Source organism: Pelodiscus sinensis, chromosome 2 (genome assembly GCF_052426305.1).
Source record: "Pelodiscus sinensis isolate ZL-2025 chromosome 2, ASM5242630v1, whole genome shotgun sequence".
NCBI classification, from domain to species: domain Eukaryota; kingdom Metazoa; phylum Chordata; order Testudines; family Trionychidae; genus Pelodiscus; species Pelodiscus sinensis.
Genome location: NC_143053.1, coordinates 84,565,655 through 84,590,203, shown reverse-complemented (window position 1 = coordinate 84,590,203; position 24,549 = coordinate 84,565,655). Strand labels below are relative to the sequence as shown.

The 24,549-nt window shown below is 42.1% G+C and overlaps 1 protein-coding gene across 15 annotated transcripts in view; it reads left to right on the top strand.

Annotated features, from left to right (window-relative positions):
- The window catches only part of EPB41L3 (erythrocyte membrane protein band 4.1 like 3), a 211,241-nt gene that overhangs the window by 52,243 nt on the left and 134,449 nt on the right, over positions 1-24,549 (top strand). For 3 of the 15 annotated variants that reach the window (XM_014581520.4, XM_006139005.5, XM_006139004.5), the window contains exon 1: positions 9,508-9,824. The exons of 1 other annotated variant lie outside the window; for it this stretch is intronic. The gene's annotated coding sequence lies outside the window, so the exon portion shown is untranslated. Of the gene's footprint in view, positions 1-9,492; positions 9,825-10,630; positions 10,740-24,549 lie in introns of those variants that run through there. 11 more of the 15 variants (XM_006139003.5, XM_006139001.5, XM_089776300.1 and 8 more) reach the window with 10 other exon arrangements.

The following is a 24,549-nucleotide window of genomic DNA, read 5'->3' as shown; positions in this document are numbered from 1 at the left end:
GAGAATCTGATAACTGCAATCACTTGATAAATGCTCAGTTGGAGGAGACCATGGTCTTTGTCTGTTCTTCTAATAAAACCATTTGAGGGAATTTGGTTGCAGTATTGGTTATAATGTCAAACCATGTTAAAAGCAAGATTCCTTTCTGCATTTATTTATTTATACACACACACACACACACACACACACACACACACACACACACACACACACACAATTTCTCTGTCTCTGTCTCTGTCTCTCTCTGGCACCAGTGTAAGGAGGAGTCACTCCAGCAAAGTCGGTAGAATCGTACCTGTACACAAAGTAGCTCAAATAAGAGTTTGCATCTCTCTTCCACCAAACTCCATATTCTTTCTTCATATAGCATGAATATCTGTAGTTCTTAAGCTTCTCCTCCTTCCCCCAGAAATTAATCCTTTTTATTTACATATACATGGCTCCATTATAGCAAGACACTTATGCTGAAAATTTAAACATATGCTTATGTAATTGATTAAAGTTAAGCATGTGTTTAGGCCTTGATCCAGCACTTTGCTTATGTCCACAACATTATGTGATGGGGGTAGAAAAGCAATATGTGCTATTGTGCTATTTAAATTTCCAGTGGTATAGCTAATTGCCAATTTGTGGTGTTTAGATTCTGATTTCAAGCTAAGAAGCTTCAAGCATGAAAAGTTACGTTCTATATAAGTGATTTGGAATCTTGTTAATTTTATTTCCCTGTTAAAAAGGGGCATAAAGTGAAGACAGTCTTTGAGATTTAGGACATCTGATGCAAATATTAGATGAGCATATTCTTGAGGCCTTCTGCATTCAAGTTTGCCTAATGCTTCCTAAGATGGAAGGGAGCAGTGGCAGCTTGTGGCACTTTTGACTTCCTCCAGTGCTCTTCCCACCTGCTATATAATTATAAACAAGGTAAGTTTTCATGTAAAGCAGCCTTAGGTGGGCTCAGGAGCTGCAGTTACCTTTGCAGTCCAGGCTGGCATCAGGAGCAAAGCATGAGAGAGTCTATATCCAAGGAAGGGATTGGGAAGGTGAGCAGGGTGCAGCCCTAACACCATCCTCTGCAAACCTCTTGCAGCTTAGACTTAACTGCTACAGTCTTGCTATGGCCTCACCTACCACTGGTTACCACAGCAACACTTTGATAAAAGGACTCCTGGGTTGGCAAATTGCCATGGTAACAAGGCAACTCCTTGCGGCACAATTAGCTGTACCAAGATCTGAGCCTCTCACAACTCTACGTTCTCCAGTAGCAAAATGTAATGCTAGGAAGTTTGAAGAGAAGTGAGTTGTGACATTCAAATCAAAGTTTGTCCTTAAATCTGTTCATAATTATGGATTAAATAAAAGATATGCAAAATGTATATTGTACCCTAGGGGAATTCTTGATTGGGCTGTGTTTTGTTAGCCTGGGCTGATGAACTGCTTCTGGTAGGGCATGGAGAGGACAAGGGAAATTAGAATAAAGTTAAGAAACAGAGATGTCATTTGGATCCTTAGTTTTTGGTTATTGATTGGCAAAATGGTGTGTTATCTGTTGCTCTCCAAAATCAGTCAGGCAAATGTTTATGTACAGATTGACTTACGCTTGCTGGCATTTGATAAGTTCAGTGCCATGGTTTGTTTACTTATCTAACCTAGAAGCTGGGGAAACTGTTAAAATTAAAACATTTGCATTAAAATACTCTTGGTCCTCTTGAAATAATGATAAAATCACTTATATTCACAATGATATTTGATTAAGCTCTAGCTATCCTTCAGTTACCAAGTGTCTCAAAGAACATTATTGATGTATTGAATCGTGTTCTATTTATTTGTATGGCAGTAGTACCTACGTGCTTCTGCCATAGTCCAGGACTCCATTGTGCTATCCCCCACTGTACACACAATAAAAAGACAATTTTTTGCCCCCAGAAATTCCTAACATTCTTCCTGATGAAAAAAATATTCTTGGGTGTGCTACTTTTCTATCTCTCAATTTTAGGGCATTGGTGCATATTTTATGGAATGAGATTTCAAGCATAATATCTGAGCCTAGGTCAACAACTCTTCCTTACCAAATGGGAGGATAAATTGGGAGGAGGGGGGAGTAAATGCCCTAAGATGAGAAGTGATATAAATGTTGTTTCATTTGACTATTTTTTTTTTTTTGTTTGAACTAGTCTTTGCATCCCACTGTCAAATTCTCATTGATGGGAAGGAATGATAGTGAAACTTAAGCTACAAGTTGAATTGAAGGAATAGCGTAAATGTTACACAGTGCTTCTTGAGGGGGACTAAGATGCTACAAACATAACAAACGAGAGCTCAACAGAAATGCAGTGGGAGTCTCAGTTGAGTTCAGTGGGAGCTGGATTAGATCCTATGAACCTGATTGTGCAAATACTTAAGCATACAAGTAATTTCATTGATTTGAGAATATGAATAATATTAATATGTTATAATATGAATAACATATTAATATGAATGAAACATGTTAATATGAATAAAATTAGGTGTCTAAAGGCAAGTCTACATTTGAGCTACGTTGGCACAACTCTTGCACCACTATAGTGCACCTAGCAAGGACACATTAGGCTGATGGGGAGAGCCTTGTCCCATCAGAATAATTGATTCACTTCCACTAGATGTAGAAGCTACATTTAGTGGGAGAGCATCCCCCGACAATATAGGAGCAAAGTGGACAGCGCTTAGATCTATGTAACTTGTATTACATGGAGGTGTGTGTCGTCTTCACACCCCTGAGTGACATGAGTTATATTGACTTAAGTGTAATCCGGCATTCTGGTCATCTGAAGAAGTGGGCTGTGCCAAAAAAGCTCATGATACTATCTACATGTTTTGTTAGTCTTTAAAGTGCTACCAGACTATTTGTTGTTCTTTAAGTTTATCCTATACAGACTAACTTGGCAACCCTCTGAAGCTTTTAAATGATGGGGTTGACCAGCTCTAAGTTTTTGCAGGATTGAAACAAAGACTAGGTATGTGAGGCCTGCTTGACATTGGAGCAGATCATGCATAATTGCCCCTTACTTCACTCAACATTAGTGTTGAGTTAGGGCCTGGTGAAATCTTTGGGAGGGACTTAACCATTACTTGTCCCTGTGGGTGTGGTGGTGGTGGGTTTTTTTGTTTTGTTTTGTTTTGGACACTGTGGCTCACAGCTCTTAGGTGGTATTCTTCATGATTATTCTCTTAGGGTATGTCTACACTACCACCCTAGTTTGAACTAGGGTGGTAATGTAGGCAACCGGAGTTGCAAATGAAGCCCGGGATTTGAATTTCTCGGGCTTCATTTGCATAAAGCCGGGCACCGCCATTTTTAAATGTCCGCTAGTGCAGACTAGGTAGTTCAGACTAAGCTTCGGAAGACTAGTCCGAACTACCTAGTCGGTGCCGCGTGTAGCCGCGCGCACGGAGTCCGCACTAGTGGACATTTAAAAATGGCCGCGCCCGGCTTTATGCAAATGAAGCCCAGGAAATTCAAATCCCGGGCTTCATTTGCAACTCCGGTTGCCTACATTACCACCCTAGTTCGCACTAGGGTGGTAGTGTAGACATACCCTTAGTGTGAATACCTCCATGATTTCAAACAATGATTGTCTGGAGATGGTGGTAATGGAAGATGGGTCCTAAAAACACCACTCAGTGTGAGATGTTCAGTGTTAATTTAGTTATCTTTCTCTTGTCTGTACTATCATTTAAATCACTAACACAGCCATAAACATGATTCTGTGAACTTGGCTATGATTTTTAATTTTGCTGCCTTGAATAGCAACAATTATTTCATGGCTTATTTCTCTATCATGAAATCTTTAAAAAATAATAGTAACTACATGAGCAGAGGGAAGGATTTGTGGAAGGGATGAAATTGTGTTTACGTTTGCATGGTGTCAGATCTTTAAGAAATCAGTTAAGTATGGTGAATTTTGCCATCCCATTCCAAATATCTGGAATATAAGGTGGCCCTGCATAGCAAACCGCATTGAAATGTGCAAGAAAACAATGAGTCCAGAAGTATATTTTCTTCCCTGAATTTTTGGATTAACACAAGCCAGTCATCTCTGCTGCTCAGAGACGTGCCGCTATATTTATACAGCATTTGAAGCAAAAGCTACAACCATCCCAACATTTACTATCTTCTGAAAAGTTGTCTCAATGTGCGGAGATGAGACAATAGGAATTGGGTACAGTGCACTTGAAGTGGTTCCAAGAAGAATGGAGAGCTAATTTTTCTCCTGCAACCAATTTTTTCCTTTTCCCTTTCCAACCTTGCTAGCCTGCACACAAGCCGCCAACTACCCTGAACTCTCTTCCCCATGGTTCCTATTAATCAGGGAAAGGAAAGACCAAGAAATGGGAGACGAGAGGCACATTGCAGTTGCACAAAAACTGCAATGTTATGAAACTGTTTCCTTACCCCAGGATTTCTGTAAAATCATTGATCTATAGCTATGCATTGCTTTGGGACCATGTCATGGTGGAGCAGGGGTGTGGTGTGGTAAAGGAGACAGGCTAAGATGTGTACTCCTGGTAGAAAAGGGGATATCAGGGGGAGTGGTTCCTGCAGCAGCTCTGGGCTTTCAGGCTCCTTAAGGAGGGCTTCCTCAACTGGTTTGCCAGATAAAAGTGCAGAATCTAACTCTCTCTCCACCTTGTTTCTGGGGGTTCCTTTGTGATTTCCCAGAGGATTCTGTAACCTCCTCACCCCACTCCTCATTGGTATCCAATCTTACAATAAGATGGGGCAGAGTAGAGGAGGTGATCGAGTCTTGCCAGGCTCTGTACTTGCAATGTTGGAGAGTACTCAGTCCAGCTCATCCAGGCAAGGGCACTTCCAGGAGCAGTTGTTGGGGTCCTTCACCCTCTGGGACAGGAACCTGAGGTGCTTCATATATTCCTGAGCTTGGGACAAAGGCCAGTGAAGGCAGTAGATGTCTCTTCCATCCTCCCTGAAGTCTCCTGGCACAGATGAATGTTCCTGTCCATCGGAGAGAAGTAATGGAGGACAGTGTGCTCTGATTACAGATTGATCAGCACTGGTGTCTTGGTTCTTGGACCATTATCCTTGATCACCTGCTACTACTCCTAACAAAGGGTGAAGGGTCAAGGATTATTTATAGCTTTGGGTAAGAATTGGATAACAAAGGGATCAATGCATTTTCAGACTGGCCCAGGATGACTATTGATACTCAAATTTTCCATCCACTATGCATTGTACAGTGGATACAGACATGCCATAGTGGAGATATGTACTTACCCACACTCCTTGTGTACACTGCCTTTTGTGCCTCAGACTGTCCTTTGAGAATATGTTCCAGAGCTTCAGATGTAGAGAGCAGGGGGTTATGGTACAACAAATGTGGCCATATATAATCACACATATAGATATAGCCTGTTGAGTTGTCATTAGTCATTCTGTCCAACCCTCCTTTCCTCTAATAGCTGGCTTGTGCCTACAGTATGCCATGGGCACTTACATCTGGTATCACAAAAAGTGCTCTTTTCAATCATTAACACACACAGCTTTATTCCCCACAGGGCATAAAGTCTCTTCTGTCAAGATTCAGGGATAAATCCCCTTGGAAAAAAAAAAGTGTGCTTCTGATGTCTTTAAAGAGAGGGAAAATAAGTCAAAAAATAAAAGGAGCACAAAAACACATTCATGCCTCCATTATTGAGGGGGAAAAAGTTTTATATGACTTTCTAAAAGACTATTGCCATTAATTATTTTTGACTATTTAAAAGAATAATTAAAACTTTAGGAGATATGAAAACAGGAGGTTCAAGTGCTTTATAGTCTTCCAAGAGTGTATGAAAGAATGAGCTGTTTATCCCTCTTAATGCAGCTTTCAGAGAGTCAATAAACTCTAATCATGGAAGAACAGCCTTGTAAGGACTTAAGACAACATATGTGTTATCTGTTGGTAACACTGAGCCTTGAAATAGACACAAGTAGGCTACGTCTACACTGGCCACAATTTCTGGAAAAGTCATGCAAATCAGGTAAGTCAGGATAGGGAAATCCGCGGGGGATTTAAATATCCCCTGTGGATTTAAATAAACATGTCCGCTGCTTTTTTTCCAGCTTGGGGAAAAGCCGGAAAAAAAGCGTCTAGACTGGCGCGATCCTCCGGAATAAAGCCCTTTTCCGGAGGATCTCTTATTCCTACTTCAAAAAAAAGTGGCGGACATGTTTATTTAAATCCGCGGGGGTTATTTAATTTGCATGGCTTTTCCGGAAATTGTGGCCAGTGTAGACGTAGGTAGTGTTTGGGTCCCATTTCTTAACCTATCCAGATACAATCAATGATGAACTACACCGCTTTGTGTTCCTGTCATTCTAAATTCTGTTTTCCATATTGTAGATGACTTTCTCCCTATTCTCCACTATATTTTATTGCATTAGAAGCAGTATTTTCTGTGGCTTGAGTTGTGTAATACTGCGAGACAATAACTATCAAGTTCTGTTACTGGTTCTTCCAATGACTCCTAATATATATGCCAATATGAATCTTGTGCGAAGATACAATTAATGGCATAATCTTCAACATAACAAATCTGCTTGGCTAATATGGTAAACATTGTTTTTGAATTCCAGACATTTTGTAACCATTTGTATTGTAAGAGGGGGGAACTTGATATACAGGATGCATACCTCATCTTGAACTTTCTTACAATGCTTATCATGTCTATATTAAGATATTATACTTATGTAGATTTTTATATTAGTATGGAGAAGGAAGGAGGTATTAGAAGGCTCCTTCTAATGTCCAGAAGTCTTACTTTCATGCATTGTCATGCAGAAATCATTCTTAATTTGAGTTTTGTTTCATAGCCATGCAGAAAGCTAAGCTGCACGAGTCATGAACAGACATTTGTTTTTAATAAACTGAAAATACCAGAATTTTAATTAATGTGAATCTGAAACTGTGTTACCGTTTAGACCTGTAATACCAATGTGGTATTTATTGAAAATATCTTATCAATAATGTGGTTGTACTTTCAGTTTTTCTAAGTGGTTTGTCATGACTACTACTTTGTTTAATGGGTAAAAAGAAAAATTAAATAGCCTAATAATTGTGCCATGGTAAAGAATTGAAAGGTTTATTTTTTTTAATAATTAGTGCTCAGTGACAAAGAAACAATAGCACTGGTATGAGCCATTGCTGATCCTGAAAACAAGCATGTAGATAACATTACTATCAATGCAATTAAATATTTGCAGGATAAGGGAGAAATTGGACAACCTTCTCTACATAAATGTGTCATGTGCCACTGTTGCACTTTCAAGTATGGATCTTCTTATGAATAGAAATTGCCAATTGTGGCTAACACTGCCAAACTGAAGTGTGGTTATTGGAGGTGAACAGATGCTACACAACTAATTTTCAATTGCTACAGACATGTACATTTGAAATAAAGTGGATAAGGCAATACCTTTTATTGAAACAATTTCTGTTGGTGAGAGGGGCAAGCTTTTTACGCTTACATAGAACTTCTTTTGGTTATTTGCATCTTAAAAGAGCTCTGTGCAGCCTGAAAACTTGTCTTTCTCATCAGCAGAAGCTGGTCCAAAAAAGAGAGTACCTCACTCTGATGTCCTAGAACCAATGTGGCTAACTCAGCACTGCATACCTAGATCTGAAGACTGCTTCCAGAGGTGAAAGCAGTGATCTGAGGTCTTTTCCTGGTGCTGCCCAAACCTTGGGTCTAATTCTTCTCTCATCACTGAACACCCGGGTAATGTCAATCACTATAATGGAATTACTCATGGTTTTCCAATGGGTGGGAAGAGATTAAGTACTAGAGATGATTGAAAACTTTTCAACGTACAAGTTTGCTGTTGAAAGGCTGAGCTGGTACAATTTAAACATTTTGCAGAAATATGGCTATTCCATCAAAACTTAATTTTTGAGGGGAAACTAGGCAGAGGGGCTGACTAACTGGCCCTATTCAGGCTGAAATATTTTGAAAAAACTTGAATTTCCCTCCTCCCCAAAAAATTCTGGTTTCATTCTGACAGACCTTTTTGCAAGAGCCTTGGGAAAATCACAAACATTGTCAAAATGGCTCAGTGCTTTTTTGTTGGGGGGGGGGGGGGGGCAGAGAGATGTTCAGCTTTTAAGTATAAAGATTTGAGATTCTTTAGGCTTGATCTTCAGAGATGCTGAGCACTTGAAGTACCTTTTGTCTTCTACTGCTGTTGTAAGTACTCAAAAGTGTTGAAATTTAGGCCCAAGAACTGATGTTTTTGTGGCATTATTGTGCTTAAAATAAAGTTACCATGTTTCCATAGAACAGAAATAACAGCTGCCCAAGGTTAATCCAGGATATTTTATGTATCCTTTAAGTGCTGGATACTTCGGAAGTCTGGTGCTCATGTTAGAGATTCAAGATTTGATTCAAACTGATTGTCCTTTTCTCACAAATTTAAAAATCAAATCTTATCAGTTGTAATGTGTATTTTACTTCTTGACTACTTTCCCTGTGATTCACAATAATTTTCCTAAGTTCCTGGTTGAGAACAGCATATTATCTGTGCTGTTTAAAATGCCTGTCTTGGAAGAATTTCTGTGTTATGCATGTTACTTTATGCCAAATCAGTTGAATGGCAGGTCTGCAAAAAGGTTAGGGTGGGAGGGAGCTTTAATGTAGATGAATCAAACAATCTGGATGTCCATTGCACACGGCCAGAATCCTTTTCCTCTTGCCAAGTCCTAAGCTTATTAAAAGAGATTTATCTTCCTGCCATGATTGAGACTGGGACTGAGTTCTCATTTTGGGTCCTAGTCAGCCCCTCAAGTTCTGCTGCCTCAATGCAGAATAAGTCAAGCTACTCTTACTGCACCATTCTGTCACTGCCACCCTCAGTCGGTACTCCAATCTTGCACCAGGCTCTTGCTACAGTGTGGCCTTACTGGGGAATTTAGCTATTTCTACTCCTTGAAAAAATCTTCCAGAAATAAAGTATCTAAGCACAGTACTGCAAAATTCCAAATCTGAATCCTTGCACATACAATGGCATTCAGATGATTTTGTACAGAGGTTAGACGCTAAACCTGGGCTGGTAACTGAATTTCGAGGGCAAAAGTGAAGAGGAATGCAGCCAGCTCCGGGTGCTAAATTAGACATTGGGGGTAGAGGAGGAGGAGGAGAAGCAAAAAGTAATCTTTCTGTTGGTGTTACAATTTGACTGATGGTCAAAATTTGGCAGGCTCCAGGTACGGGGATGGAGTGTGTTAGGCTGCTGCTGGAGCGTATCAGGGGCAAGGTTCTGAAGGTGCGTTAGGAGCAGCATCGTCCTTAGACTATGGGGAATTGAGCCTCCCCCCTCCCCCCCCCCAAAAAGGCGCAGACTCCAGGAGCCGGGTCTGGGGCTTGGTGGCACGGCTGCCTCGGGGTGCTGCGCTTGATCGGGGAGCGGCGGCGTTTGCACTGAAAGGGGCAAAACTTGGGCTGGATCCTACCGCGGGGATCAAACTCGGCAGCATCAGGGCGAGGAGTTGCCAGGGGTCGGAGCCTCGACGCTGCTAGCCGCCGTGTAGACAGCGGGGCGTGGCTGCGGAGCGCCGAAGCCGGCGGATTCCGGCGGGATCCAGCTTTTCCCGATTGCCGCGGCGAGGGGCTTTGGAGGGAGCCTGTCTCCACATCTCTGATTTGCTGCGAGACGGTGGAGGGCTCGTCCTGGGCGGCTGCTGCTGACGCGTGGCGGCTGCTGCTGCCGCTGCACGTCCCTCTGACGCGTTGGAACCAGACCGAGACCCGGGCACCCCGGCTCCAGCTCGCTGCTGCTGCTGCGCCGCTTGGCCGAGGTACCTCCTCGATCCGCCTGGCTTCGCGCTCCTGGCGGGCAGCTTCCTCCGCTGGAAGGGGAAGGGGCGGGGGGGTTGCTCGGCTCCGCGACCGGGGGCTGCTTTTACTTTGTTAACAAAAAATAAATCTGCTTGGGAGGAGCCATTTTTAAGTGAGCAGTGGCTGGTGGCGGATCGGGAGTGGGGGCATCCCTGGGGGAGGGGGGGAGCCATTGACCCCCGTGCCCTCCAGCTGCTGCGATGCGGCTCGGCAGCCCGCCGTTCTTCTGGGCCTGGCTCGGGCGGTCCCGTTGCTTTGATGCGGCAGGAGAGGGGAGGTGTTTGGGGCTTGGCTGCTGCGTTGGTTGCTGTGGCCCGGCGTCTTGCCGCGGAGGGGAAGCTTGGGCAATGCGTTGCAGGGGAAGGGTGGCCCCGGGATTTCTCTCCCCCCCCCCCCTCCAGGAAAGTTCTCGTTTACACAAGGAGAGCCGCGCCAGCGCGTGTCTCGGGGCAGTGGGGGGCATGGGCTGAGCTCTCCGGTTCGGGGCACCTCCTTAGAGCAGCAGCCTGCCAGGGGAGTTCTCCCCCTGCACCCCCTTGCTGAGCGCAGTTGGGTGTCACCTGCATTGTTCACCTGGCGGGCTGTCAAGGGCGGGGGAGGGTGGTTGCAGGCATGTGGTGGCGGCGGGACTTTTGCGGGTGGGGAGGGCTAGGAGCCCACTGTCCGTCTCTTTGCCCCTCTTGAAGTCGGTTAGGCTCTTCCTGTGTGTCGTCTGGTGGCAGCGGAGTTACTGCTTGTTGTTACCCCCGCCCCCCCTCCCCCTGGTCCGTGGCTTCTGCAATGCGGTGGGTGTGGTTACACAGTAAATTGGCGCTCCGGACCTCTGCAGTGGCAGCGCTGTCTCCTCTCCTGCTTTGAACGTTTCCGATTCCAAGGTCCCCTCAGGTTTCTCCCGGCTGCACGCTGGGCTGGCGTCTTACGGTGGAGGAGAGGGGGTGCTTGGAAGCGAAAGGGGAAGATGGAGGGAACCAGATGGTATTCATCAGATGTGCAGGATGGGGGTGGGGAGGGAGAGAGAAAGGGTCAGACACGTTTGCAATCGTGGAATTTCTCTAGTATTTTCAGTGAATTCGCGCAGCGTTTAAAGATGTGTGCGTGTACTTTCACCGCAACGGAGGCAGCAAAGACCAATCAGGAGGGCTAAAAAAAGTTTACACTGTGCCCTAGCCGTCATACAGCTACAGTGTTATTCATTTTTCTTTGGGGTTTATTCGGGTTAACAAGAAACTTGAGGGTGTTTTGTGGGATTTAAAGCGAGGAGGGAGTGGCTGGTTCAGTCTAATGGTGGTAGAGTATGTGGAGAAAGAAGGGTTGATAAGGAGGGTCCGTTCATTGTTTTAACTTTGTCAGATACAGAATTAACTTGAACATTTACACTTCAATAATAACTAGGAGCAGTGCAATTAGTCTTTTTTGTACTTCTTTTCAAATTTCCTTTGTTGAAGAAATAGAAAATATTAAAAAACTAGCAGTGCTCTGAATAATGCTTCTGAATATGTGCCTAAATCTCATTTATGCTTGAGGCAAAGGTGGAACATAGTTGTTAAACTGAACCTTGTGCATCCCTTTGAGGTAGGAACAAGCAAAAGTACTTGTTTCACTTGACTTGTAATTTTTTTAGGAAGAAGAACTGAAGAGTCACAGATCAAAGTTGAAACTCTCCACGGTAGTCTTATTTCATAGGAAGTGAATCATTATTTACAGCTAAATAATCTAGAATTAAAGTAATTTTTTGCTCTTAATTTACTGTTAGACTTTGATTAAGTTAATACAGTGCATTGTGGCTTGTTTAAATAACCGAGCAAATTCATACAACTTTATGTATAACTCTGTGTAGTTATATAGTAAACCTTGATGTGGCATAGCTAATTTTAAGCTTGTCTTCTATAAATATGGAGGATAAACTTAAAGTACAATATGAGAAGCAAAGCTAATCTTCCTGTGTCAGTTAATTGGTTAAATTCATTGTATGACACTTTTCTCCATCAGTATGTTTTCCTTTATTTTGCCGTACCCATCTCCTTGGATGGGCACTCTTCATTCTAATTTGATGTTGAAATTTGCACATCAGGAATAATATAGTTCACAGAAAGAGGGGATCACCATGTTACAGTGAAGAGTGACTGCAAGTTTATTCTGTATGATTCCATTAGAACAGGAAGGCTCCTTGTGATTCTGTTCTGCTACTGTCTTGTTCTCCGCAGTGGTGAATGATTAGAATCAGAGAACATTAGTTTAAACACATTGTGAAATATTTTAAATAATTATACTATATTTTTATTTGATCATGCTAATACTGCCAACATCAAATCTCCTTTCACCTAATTCATCTTACAGTGGAGTCCCCTTATTAAATTGATATCTAATGATGCAAGTTATTTTCTTCTAAAGGGTTAGCTAATATTATTGAAAACTTATTAGTTATGTTAAAAGAGCTTATCTGATATACATCTGCTTTTTATCTACTGCTGGGGGTCTAATGGCTTTGTATTTATTGTGGGGGAAAAAGAGAGGGGGTATATCCCCCGAAGCAACGAGAACTGTAGCAGTGAAGTCATTGCGTTGCCTCGTATTGTGACATCACTCTGGCTCAAGTAAATGAGGGTGGGGCACTGAAAATCAGACTGTCTGAACCATCTTTGTTTTAACTTTGTCTCTAATGAATGAGACTGGAACTGCAGCACAGTTGGTTGTTTTTTTTTCCCAAAAGAGAGACAAGTAAAGGTGAATCTAAAATTTGTATATATTTAAAGATAAAACAAAGTGAGATGCAGATTTTCATCTATAGTGGAAACCTGCAAAATATTTACCGTTGATGAACAAAAATTTCCTCTAACAGGTATTTGTGTGAGGACTTTGTTTGAGGGATTCATTGTTTTATAAACAATATGAATGTTCACAATCAGTTTGGTGTATAGAAATGTATTTATTTAAGATATTTCTTATTAGGTATATTACATGTTTTGGCATGTTAGAAATAACTTATTCCTTTTTAAAATTCATGTGAAATGTCTTCCTCATCTTTTAAGTACTGGTTTTGATTTAACTAATAGTAAAATAGATCTTGAAGTAGGGTATTTGTTCTGTGGGTAATATTTAAACTTGATTCATGTAATTCTCATATGCTGGTAAATGGTGATATATGACAGGGAGGAACAGTCAACATTTTTTAAAAGTATGTTACAAAATAATGTTTGGTTCCTCAGATACAGTATATCCGCAATACCTTTTACTACATTGACAGCATACTCAAAAGTTCTTGTTTTTACAAGTGAATCTTTTTCCTTTTGAGATACAGAACATAGGTCTAATTCTGCAAGTACATGTTATTAAGTTGAGTAGCTTCATTGAAATGAGTGGGGGTATTTAAGTAAATTTATTTTGTAGGATTTGGTTCTTTAAATGTAGATGACAGAGTTGGGATAAATAGGATCCTGAAATAAAACATACCACATTTTATAGTGGCAAGACATGACGTTACTGAAACAGTATTTGAATTTTCAGTATGTTCTTTGACCTCTCTTCAAATTAATAAATTGGAGATAAATATGAGAGTAAATGTGAAACGTGATTACTTCTCAGCTGCACTGAGAATTGAGTAATGGGTTCTGGAGTAGAGTATGTTAATTCTCTAGGTGGACTGTTTATGCTAGGTAAACAAGCTGCAGAATACAGGAGTCTAAATTTATGGAGAATAATATAAGAATGCTAATTTAAGTTAGATTTAGAAAAGGGTAGCTAATAAGTGAGATGTTTACTATAGTAGCAAACTTTTTAAAAGACTTTGTAGATATGAGTAGGTGAAAGAAAATTCTAAAAACTGTTTAACATTGAAAATAAATTATCTTGTTGCCTAATTTTTTTTCATTTTGTGGAGATGAGAGAAATTAGGTATTTAATATATACTACTGTGTTCACTTGTTGGAAACAAAGGGTATACTGTTTATTCCAGAAGCTTGTAACTGAGCGGAATCCTATTGATTTTTTTTCTATATCATCAGAAGAGCCATATGTGGGTCATAAAAGGACATGAACATTTGCCTAATCAGGACTTCCATTTCTTACCCTGGTAATGGACCTAGTACTTCAGTTATCTAGTGAGAGTCTCCTAGAAGAGGCAGACCTTCCAAAGCTTGACATTTGGGAGGAGAAATATCTCAAGTAGCAGAGAAGTAAGTAGCAGAGAAGAAATAATAGCTCACTCGCCAGTCTGTCTTCAGTAAGAGAAGTCCTGCAGGCTTATTGCTCCAGCCTCTGCCATTTCTAATGGTTGTCACTATGGGCATTGGTGCAGACAGAAGGACTTCAGGAAGACTGTGAAAAACTGAATGTGTATGCGGGAGAGGGGGAGAGGCAAAAATGCTGTCACAGTATTTGGGACATCTGAGTTAATTTGAAGAGACTATGGAAATGTTTGCTTGTAGATTTGGTGTTTTTCCCCTTGTGAGTAATTAAATAAACTCAATTAAGTGACTTTTTTGTCTTTTAACCTAAATTAAAAATTAATGTTCATATTTCACCTGGTCATTGTTTATTATTCTATTTCTTGCTTTTATGAACATTCCCTATCTGAACTCTTTTAATCGCTTGCTTTTGGTACCATCCGTGATATACAGTGTATGAGAGGTGCTATATAAATAAAATGAGGCCTGGTGAGTGTTTGCCGTCTGTAGAGGGCTTATGTGAAATAGTCATTTATGACCTTCAAAGTCTTCCAGCCCCTCTCCAGTTCTGATTGTTCATTTTGAAAGCACTCTGCATTACAGAAAGCCAGCCATTTTTTCACTTAATTCTTAGTCCATAAAATTTGAATCCCTTTGTAAGATGAAAAACCAAAGTAGTAGTAAGAGAGCATGGCATGTGTATGTCAGAGACAGAGGATTGTTCACCAGAAGTCTGATCCCACTGTGATAAGGTTTTAATTTATAGGGTTAAAGAAGAATATGGAAACCAAGAAGACTTTGAGTAGAGAAAAGAACTAGAAGAAAACTAAAAGCATATGCGATCAGTATACAATATTTTAAGAACAACTAAAGAGGATGTCTACTGTAATGAGCATATACAAGTATTTACAAATATGTAATGTATGTCTCTGTACAGGCACTTTAACATTGATAAATATAATAGAATCCATAAGTGGCATTAGAGGGGATCCATAAAATTCTTGAGTGGAATGAAGTTCAAGTTCTTGGTTTAGCCTGAGTTAAAAGCTAAACAGAGTATCCTAGTACAATATATGTGAAGTAGATCTGACTCTTAATGCAGCTTTTTTCCCCTAAAGGTGTAGTTGTCAGTGACAGCTGATGCCTGGAAAAAACAGTTGGGAATATAAGGAGCAATCCCTGTACAAGGGTATTATATTTTATAAGTGGAGAAACTTGAGACAGTCTGGACAGTGGGTGTGAGACACAGAGAGAAGGGTTTTGTTGGGGGTGAGGGAGAAAAGAAAAAGTCTTTTATCCAACCTGTTCTCATTTCAAACTGAAAAACTGAGGTATGCCACAATAAAGGGTAGGATAAGTGATAACAGTATATTTAGCATTGTTTTCAAATCTGGTTTTTGATCCTATTCTCACTGTTCAGAACCACCTCCTCCGCTCTAAACCCTTCCCCATAGAATGATGTTCAGAACAATTCCCACTCTGATCTCACACCCAAGGTTATCCATCTTGCCACACCCCTCTTACAAATCCCACATTTTGTGCCCGGGCTGGAAAAAAAGCAGGGACAGACACAATAAGGAAGAGGCACTTGTGATCTGAGGTAGTCCCATAGAAGCCTCTCTTCACTATTAATTTTCTCCTTTCACTGCTGAATGCAGTCTACATCTTCAGGCCAGGAAATCCCTGTGGAAGCCACATATATTGCAGCCTTGATGGCCTGGAACATCTCCAGCTCCTGTAAGAGTCTCCCAGTGGCAGCAGGTGGTACAGAACCCTGCATGAAATCAGTCACACAATGCAGATGTGACATTATTGGGGAGTATTAATGTCATTGGTGCCTGGGGGTGGTGGTGTCTGCTCCTTATGAAACGAGGGGCAACTGAAAATGATACCTTGGTGTTTCCTGAGATGTAGTGGTTGCAATAAAAAATATTACTTAAAAAGATTGCAATAAACAAAATTGAAGAGAAGACTCTTGCAGGCCCAAGAAAAGTATGATTAGGCTGACTAAGGGCTGGATTCCTGCACCCTCATATGAGCCGAGTAGTACTGAGTTCTGCAAATAGTCCCATAGAAATCAGTGAGCCTAATAGAGCTAGTCGTTATTTAGTAAAGAAAGGCATCAGAATTTGGCCATGTAAGCTTTACTTAGTTGATACTGAAAGCTTCCCCAAGGGTCCTGGAGGTGGTAAATTCTACTTGTTAGGTGATGTAAACAGAGAGAGTAGCATTTTTTGATGAGTTGTTCAGCTTTTCAGGACTTGTTAGCAACAGATCACTTTAAAAACAGATCACTTTCCTTCTGTTTTTCCCCTTTGTGCATTTACGGTTTTGTTTGGTAATAACAAGGAACACTGATTTAGAAAAATTGGCTAGAATGCCTGCTCTTTCCCAAAAGGGAGGACCTTTCCCTTCCCCATCCATTATTTTATGATTGCTTTCTGTACTTTTCTGGCCAAAAATCTGGAGTCAATTTGAAATGAATGTACATGTTAGCTCATGGCTAATCATAATGGAGTGTCTGTGTCATGTTGCAGTGTTGTCATCTTTGATTTCTGTCTGTCAGCTCAGCAATTGCTATGGAACAGAAGGACTTCCTTACCATCTTTATTTGTTTTTTGTGGCATACTGTTTGCCAAGTGTTTGACCATGACTGCTTGGCATGGAGTGGGAGGACCAGAGGTGTCTTTTGCTAAATAGTGATCACTACAAGCTACTGTCAGTAGATTTGGTGAGAAATGAGTGAGTTGCCCACATCAGCTGCAAACAAACCACCCCTCATAGATGCATCTCTGTCTCATGCAGAAGCACTACCTTTTAAACTTACCCCGTGCATCTCCATGTTGTGATATACATTTTCTTATTGAAGATTATATACAACTGGATGTTTAGATTTTAAAAAAAGTGTATCTGAATAATGATAATAGTATTATTTATATTTTACTTTTTGACTGGAAGTCCTCATATCCTAGGTACTATATGCACACAAAAGACAGTCCCTGGTGGAATTCTTGAACCCCAGCTAAACCCAGTGGGAGGGGACCTGACGTCAAGTATCAGATGTGAGATGGACGGAGTGGGAAAACACCTGGGCCATCTTGGGCTGAGGGAGGGTCAGCTATCCTTCTCCTGCCTATGGAGTCAGTGTGTCAGAGGCTACAAGTCCGTGCTAGCTCTCATAACCTTGCTGCCCTTTGAGAGATGTGGAACATGCCCGTGGAAGAGTCATTGCCCCTCTTGCTGTAGAACATGACTGCTGCCTGCCATACAGACCTCACAGATAGTGGAAAGAGAGACCCCGTATGCAGGAGGCACAGAACTCTCAGGCAGGAGGCAGCTGCCCTGAGTCGGGTTCCTGGGAAGCATCTGGAAGTAAATTGATCCTCTTGGACTGAGATGGAGTAGGCTTGGGTAAGATAAGTTGTGTCTGCATTGCCATTAGATACTCTTGGCTCGTCTGTACCAGTTTGTGGGGCTGTTTAATGTGGTGTAGATGTTTGGGCTTAGGCCACAGACCAAGCTTTGGGGCCTTCCCACCTCATAGTATCCTAGAGCTTGGCTCTGACCTGAGCTCAAATATTTACATTGCAGTGGAACTGCCCCTTATCTGAGCCCCATGAGCCCAAGTCAGCTGGGAATATAACCCGTTTCTCTTGATTCCCAGTCCTGTGCTCTGTCTGCTTAGACAAGGTATTAACCAATATGTTACGCCAACATTGTGGTGGGGGTAACCTTTGATTTCAGTGCATTTATACTACTATAAAATTTGAGAAAAGTAATGGAGGGTCAGGCCCAGGGTGTAATCTCACTGTAACATGCACAGCCAGCAACGATGGTGTCTATTTCGCTGAGGTGGATGACCCTTGCACAGCAAGTTGGTGTTGATGGCCCGTACCACCTGTAGAAGGAGACAGACAAACAAACGAACAGAGAATCAGAGGGTGGACAGAGTCCTTGGAAGGTCCCTGAGCCCAACCCCTTTTACCTTCTTCAGCAGCAACCCTCCCATTTACCCCCTCCCCAAGCAGAGCTTTGTGGGGGCAGGATTGAAAAAACCCTGGTTCCCAACTTTTTTTTATATGGTGGACCAGCAAACCCATTCAAAAATTTTTTGGCAGTCCTTTAATATTTTATTTGCATATTAATTATACAAATAACAAATATGCAAATAAAATGTTCCCTTTCTGTCTAGACCCAACCCAGTCCCTTCTTCCCCAATACCTAACACCCTTTACCCCCCCCCCCCCACCGCTATGTCCTGTGGCCTTTGACCAACACCCTCACTCAACACCCCTTTCCCTCCCCCCACCTGCACTCTCCAGAACGAGGCTGCCCCCCTAGGGAGCATGGCTGTTACTGCTGTGCGGGCAGGGGGAGGAGCCATTGGCGGCATAAGCACTCCTTCCTCCTTCATGCGCCCTCCCTACCCAAGTATGTCTTGCACCCCCATGGATGGAGTGAGGGGCACATAGAGCCTTGGCCAGGCCGCCATTACTGAGGGGGGAGTAGGGAGGGAGGTGCCTCCTGCTCTGCTGCCTCCTGCCACTTCAGCCCCAGTGCTTATATAAAAAATGTATGCTAGCTGCCTGTTGGAATAAGGCTATGTTTTAACCTAGACGATGCATGCAATAAACGAGAGAAACTTAAAAAACAACAAATAGCCTAGAAGCACCTTAAAGACTAACAAAACATGTAGATGGTATCATGAGCTTTCGTGTGTAAGCTCATGATATCATCTACATGTGTTAGTCTTTAAGGTGCTGCTAGACTTTACTGATTTTTTTTTTTAATTTTTCCAGTTATGGACTAACTCAACTACCCTTTGATGCAATAAACAGACACACATACAAGCTCTGAAATGTGTATGCATCTGAATGTACTGGTGAATCTCATGATGATTATGCACAAATTGCAAGCTGATTGCAGCTAATTGTTTACTGATTTGACACACTTAGATGGGAAGAAAATGAAAGTCTGTATCAGATCAGATTTCAGAACATAAGGAAGTACTGTATTCAAAAGTTTTTAAAACACAAAAACAGGAAAAATGGATGAAGGTGAGTGTATGAACTGCAAATGTTGTGGCCCAGTTACATAAATATAGGATAACAGTTCTATGTCTACAACAGTAAATTGTTGATTCAAATTAAAAGTTTTATTTATAGATTTTTCTTAAACTCATAGGTGGCATTGTATTTTGAATTCTGTTTTAGTTCTGCAACAAATCACATAGAATTCCATTAATTCAAAACAGAAATCTATCAAATGTTCCCCCTCATCCTTCCATCTACCTAAATAAACCCTGCTCTTTACCCAGAGAAATTAGTTTTTTCCACTTATAAACAAAAACTGATGAAAATAATAAATATCAATACACTGGAAAAAATAAATAAAAACAAAAAATTAAAGCCCCAGTATATAAAAGAGAACAGTAATGCCATTTCTGTGTGCTGGATCATTATTGTAGTAAAGCCCTAGTTGGTAGCTTTTCACTCCTTTATCACCATTTTTTTCCCTTCCTAAAAATAGAAGCAAATTTTAGCCGATTACAGAGGGAGCAGTAGAATGTTTTCTGAACATTTTTAGTTGAACAGTAGTTGATTAGTTGAACATTAGTATTGAGAGCAGATTTAAGATGATCCACTTTATATAGTGATAATATAATGAAACTGAGCAAAGGAAAAACTAAGCAGGACAATCAGGGTAGAATGTGTGAACAGTGAGACTTACTGGACTGTGTAAACAGTCTCCATGGGGAGCTAGAAGAAAGCCCATTGCTTGAATCATTTAAAAGTTGACTAGATGGAGTACTCAGAAGTGCAATACAAGGAACAAACCTGGGGTGCGGGGAAGGATAGACAAGATGACCTAATTTCTGTCTCTGATTTCTATGATTTATTAAAGTCCTTAGCAGGCATTCTGCTAGAGGGCTTCTAATGGAATTTGAAACATGGCAGTTATAAGGGTCCTTTAATAGTGTGCCAGCACACTGTTGTTTTCGATCACTTAGTTGTAGCATTAATGTGGGTAATTCTCCGTATTGCAATAGACTGATCAGACTGCAATTACAGGCAGCCTTTCCAGTTCACTTTAGCAGTACTATTCATGTTGGTTTGAATTCTGTGTTGAGTCACAGTCCTGTTGTCTCCAAAAAGCCTGTGCTGCTTTAGGATCGTTAGGCTGGCTCAGTTTATTAAGAGCTGCCTGATGCTGCTTGCAGAGGCTGGCTCAGTTTATTAAGAGCTGCCTGATGCTGCTTGCAGATCCTTTGAGATCTTGTGCAGGGGAAGAAAAGCCTCTAGACTGCCACTGAAGGAACCCTGTTGCCCTGAGAAAGGAAAAAGAGACCGTCCCTTCAAACTTCATGCAGAGATGTAAATATATTCAATTAGGCTTTCTCTCTGCATATATTAAATGTGTCTACTTATATATGCGCATAATTGAATACATCACATCATTAAATATTGATCATATGGAGAGGCAGTGCACTCTCCAAAGTTACATCTAAAGCTGGCCTGATCTTGACCCATCCCTCCTGATCCTAATTCATACAAAACTAAACCATTTACCTGACATTTCCCAGGCACCACCTCAAAAATTGATACACATTTTTCTTACCCATTTTCTTAATGGGGATAGTGGGACTCCTCTTTCTTAGGGTCTTGACACTTTGTCCTCTTGGCTGATGTTGTATGCTGCATGAAGCTCAGAGAAGGTGCTTTTCTACAGATTGGATCACTGAGCAAAAAAGGGGAGAAGGAAAAGAACAAAAAAGGGGAGAAGGAAAAGCTAGGGAACTGTGGCCCCTTCCTTGAAACAGATTTCTCTTTCCTTCTAAGATCCTGTGTCTTGTGTTTTGTCTCCTCACTTGAAGTGCTCTCAGTGGTCTGGTCTGTAAGCTCAGCCAAGAGGCTATCTATACTTAATAAAATTTCTATAGCTGGCTCGCACCATGTGACTTGGACTAGTGGCTGTTCAGTCACAGTGTAGATGTTTGGGCTCAAGCTGGTATCTGGGCTCTTATCACTAAGGTAAGTATACTGATTATACCATCATCTCTACTTTGTACAGCAAGTACAGAACTGAAAGAAAAACTGACACATTTTTCATCATACCAGTGTTGTTTTTGGGGGGCTTTTTATGGTCAAATAGATGGCTTCTGTTAAATCTTTGCCGAACGTTTAATTCTGTCTCCAGCATAATTCATGAATGGTTTGACCTAGAAATGCCAAATGTGTTTGGTCTTGATGAGAGTGGCACTTAGACTAACATTTGTGGCTATGGGGCAATTTTACATATTGAAAGATGCTTCCGCGTACATTATGAAACATCCACCTCCCTTTGCCACAACTGGAGAAACTTTGCAGAGATTTAGTGGACTGAAGACACATCCAGTTACACACTGAATTTCTGAAATTTCTCATTTCTTCCATCAAAATGCATGGTGGTAGCTAAGCAGTGGTTGGGCAGAATTAAGATTGTGTAGGTTACCTTATCACTGCATTTCTGTACTTTCTGGTTATTTTTCTTTAGGTGACCCTTTACATACAACTTACATGCTATCAAATAAATCTTTATTTAAAAGCTTTTCCCTATTAAGCAACAGAGGGACATTTACAAGTCTAACTTATAGCTTTCTTTGGATTTGTTTCTTGGTTTCTTATTTTAAATGTGCATCTCAAAAAAAAAAAAATCCCACACCCCTCATCATTTCCCTACAGGTTTGGGATCATAAAGTAGGTAACCCCAAATCTTCACCACACCCAAGTAATGAAGAGAAAGGTGCAGAGTTAAGCACTTGTGGAGGGATTTTGGTTTGTTTTCATAGTAGTTGGCACTCTAGATTGTTTACACAGAAGCTAAGAGCAAGCCTCTTAGTCTGTGTGAAGAGACTCAGGTTAGTATGCTGAAAATAGCAGTGTGGATTTTGCTGCACTGTTGGAATCCTGGGCTAGCTATTTGAGCTAAGGGAGCTAACCTGAGCCTCTGCCTGTGCAGCTGTGTCCACACTGCTGCTTTTACCTTGAGGCTTGGTAGAATGTGTGTGCTTATTCTGGCTGGGAGGCTTACTCCTGGCAGTTGCATTGACAAACATACCTATAAGATTGTGGGTCCATGACAAGGGCTCCTAGATGTTATGATCGCAGAAATGATTAACAACAAGGCTCTACCAAAATCACACCCATGCAAAAGGCGTCATGAACCGTGACGTTTGGTGTCGTCCCATGAAGTCTGGCCTTTTGTCTGCTTGTACTCTACACTGTACAGTTTTCACCAGGAAGATCAGCATTTCTCAAACTGGAGGTCTGACCCAAAAGGGAGTTTCAGGAGGGTCATGGTTTTGCCACTCTTACTTCTATGCTACTTGCAGAGTGGGGCAACTGGAAAGCAGTGGTTGTAATACTGGCTGGGGGCCCCGCTCGAAGGGCAGCATCCTGCCAGCAGCAGCGCAGAAGTAAGGAGGGCAATACCATACCCAATACCATGCCATGCTATTCTTCCTTCTGTGCAACTGCTGTTGGTAACTCTGCCTTCAAAGCTGGATTCCTGACCAGCAGCCACTGCTCTTCAGCTGCCCAGCTCTGAGGCAATGCTGTTGCCAACAGCTGTTCAGAAGTAAGGGTAGAAATACCACAATCCCCATACAGTAATCTTGTGACACCCACACAACTCCTTTTTTGGTAAGGACCCCTACAATTATAATACTGACATTTCAGATTTAAATATCTAAAGTTATGAAATCTACCATTTTTAAATCTATGACTATGAAATTGACCAAAATGGACTGTGAATTTGCTATGGCCCTAATAATAAAGATGGTACAGGCAGTCCCCGACTTACGCGGATCCGACTTATGTCGGATCCGCACTTACGAACGGGGCTTTCTCGCCCCGGAGGTCAAGGTGGCGGATTGCTACCTGCGAGCTCCGGGGTGAGAGAGCCCCGTTCGTAAGCTGCTCCGGTGCCCCTGGTCTGCTGGAGACCGTCTCCAGCAGACCAGGGGCACCGGGCGGGTTCCCACGCTTCTGTGGCTTTGCCAGAGCAAAGCCTCAGAAGCGCGGGAACCCGCCGTGGCTGCGGCTTCAGTCCTGGTGCCTGTGGTCTGCTGGGGACGGTCCCCAGCAGACCACAGGCACCGGGACTGAAGCCGCAGCCACGGCGGGTTCCCGCGCTTTTGAGGCTTTGCCAGAGCAAAGCCTCAGAGGCGCGGCACCCCGCTGCCGCTGCGGCTCTGCTCCCCGTGTCCCTGGTCTGCTGGGGGGGGGGGGGCGCAGCTAGTGTGCCCCCCCCAGCAGACCAGGCTTTTGTTTTGGACCCTGGGGCAGAGCAGCTGGGGCGCTGCCGATTGGTCCTGCAGCGCCGCTCTGGGCACTACTGGACCAACCCGGCAGCACCCCAGCTGCTCTGCCCCAGGTCCTGATTCAGCCGCTGCTGGTCAGTTTCAGCAGCGGCTGAATCAGGACGCCTGGGGCAGAGCAGATGGGGTGCTGCTGGGTTGGTCCAGTAGCACCGAGGAGCGGCGCTACTGGAGCAACCCAGCAGCACCCCAGCTGCTCTGCCCCAGGCGTCCCCAAGTCAGCTTCTGCTGAAACTGACCAGTGCTGACTACAGGAAGCCCGAGGCAGAGTTGGGTTCTTAAGTTTGATTCTGTATGTAAGTCAGAACTGGCGGTCAGTTTCAGCAGCCGCTGAATCTGGACGCCAGTTCTGACTTATATACAGATTCAACTTAGGGACTGTAGGTTTGTTCTTATCTTGTACGGAACCCGGGGACTGCCTGTATTTAAAAACATTGCTAAAATTCTCTTTAATGTTACATTAACAAATGCTATAGAAATGTATACATATTTTAAAGGCTTCTGTGGTATAGTTTTGAAAACATGCTTTGCATCTGTACTTTGCTTGTAGATTAAATTTAAAATATTTTTAATGTAATGAGAATTGTGCACTACCACTGTATTGGTTAAAGATGTGTGTAGATTATATAACAAGATCCTCTGAATCAAAGTAGAGTCTTTGCCTGTTTTTGCATTCAGTCCCTACTGACTTCTGCTTTCTCTTTAATTATCCCTTGTTGACAAGAGTTGTATATTTCCTGAAGTCCTTGATTGTTCTGTGTATCTGTGATGTCTCACCACAGTAGCAGCTATACTACTCTGCTTTGCTATTTGCCCTTGCCTTTTCTTTTTTACACTGACTACATTTTTGCAATCTTTTCAGTGTTTATTTTGTCCAAAGGGTAAGGCAACATGAAGGAATGGGGATGCCTGGATGCTCCATTCTGATTTCATCACATGACTTCGAAATAACTCATTCAAGAATGCTTGGCCCCGAACTTGACCTACCTTTCCAACTGTTTGCAAAAGTCTGTGCAAATGTTTGTTTCTCTTCCCCCTTCAGAAACCCATCTTTCTGTGGTATTTTTTCATAGAGCGAATACCAGCATGTAGTAGATGTTATAGCAACAAGCCATTTGTGTACATGCCATGGTGATACAAATTTCAATAAAGAGACAGATGTCA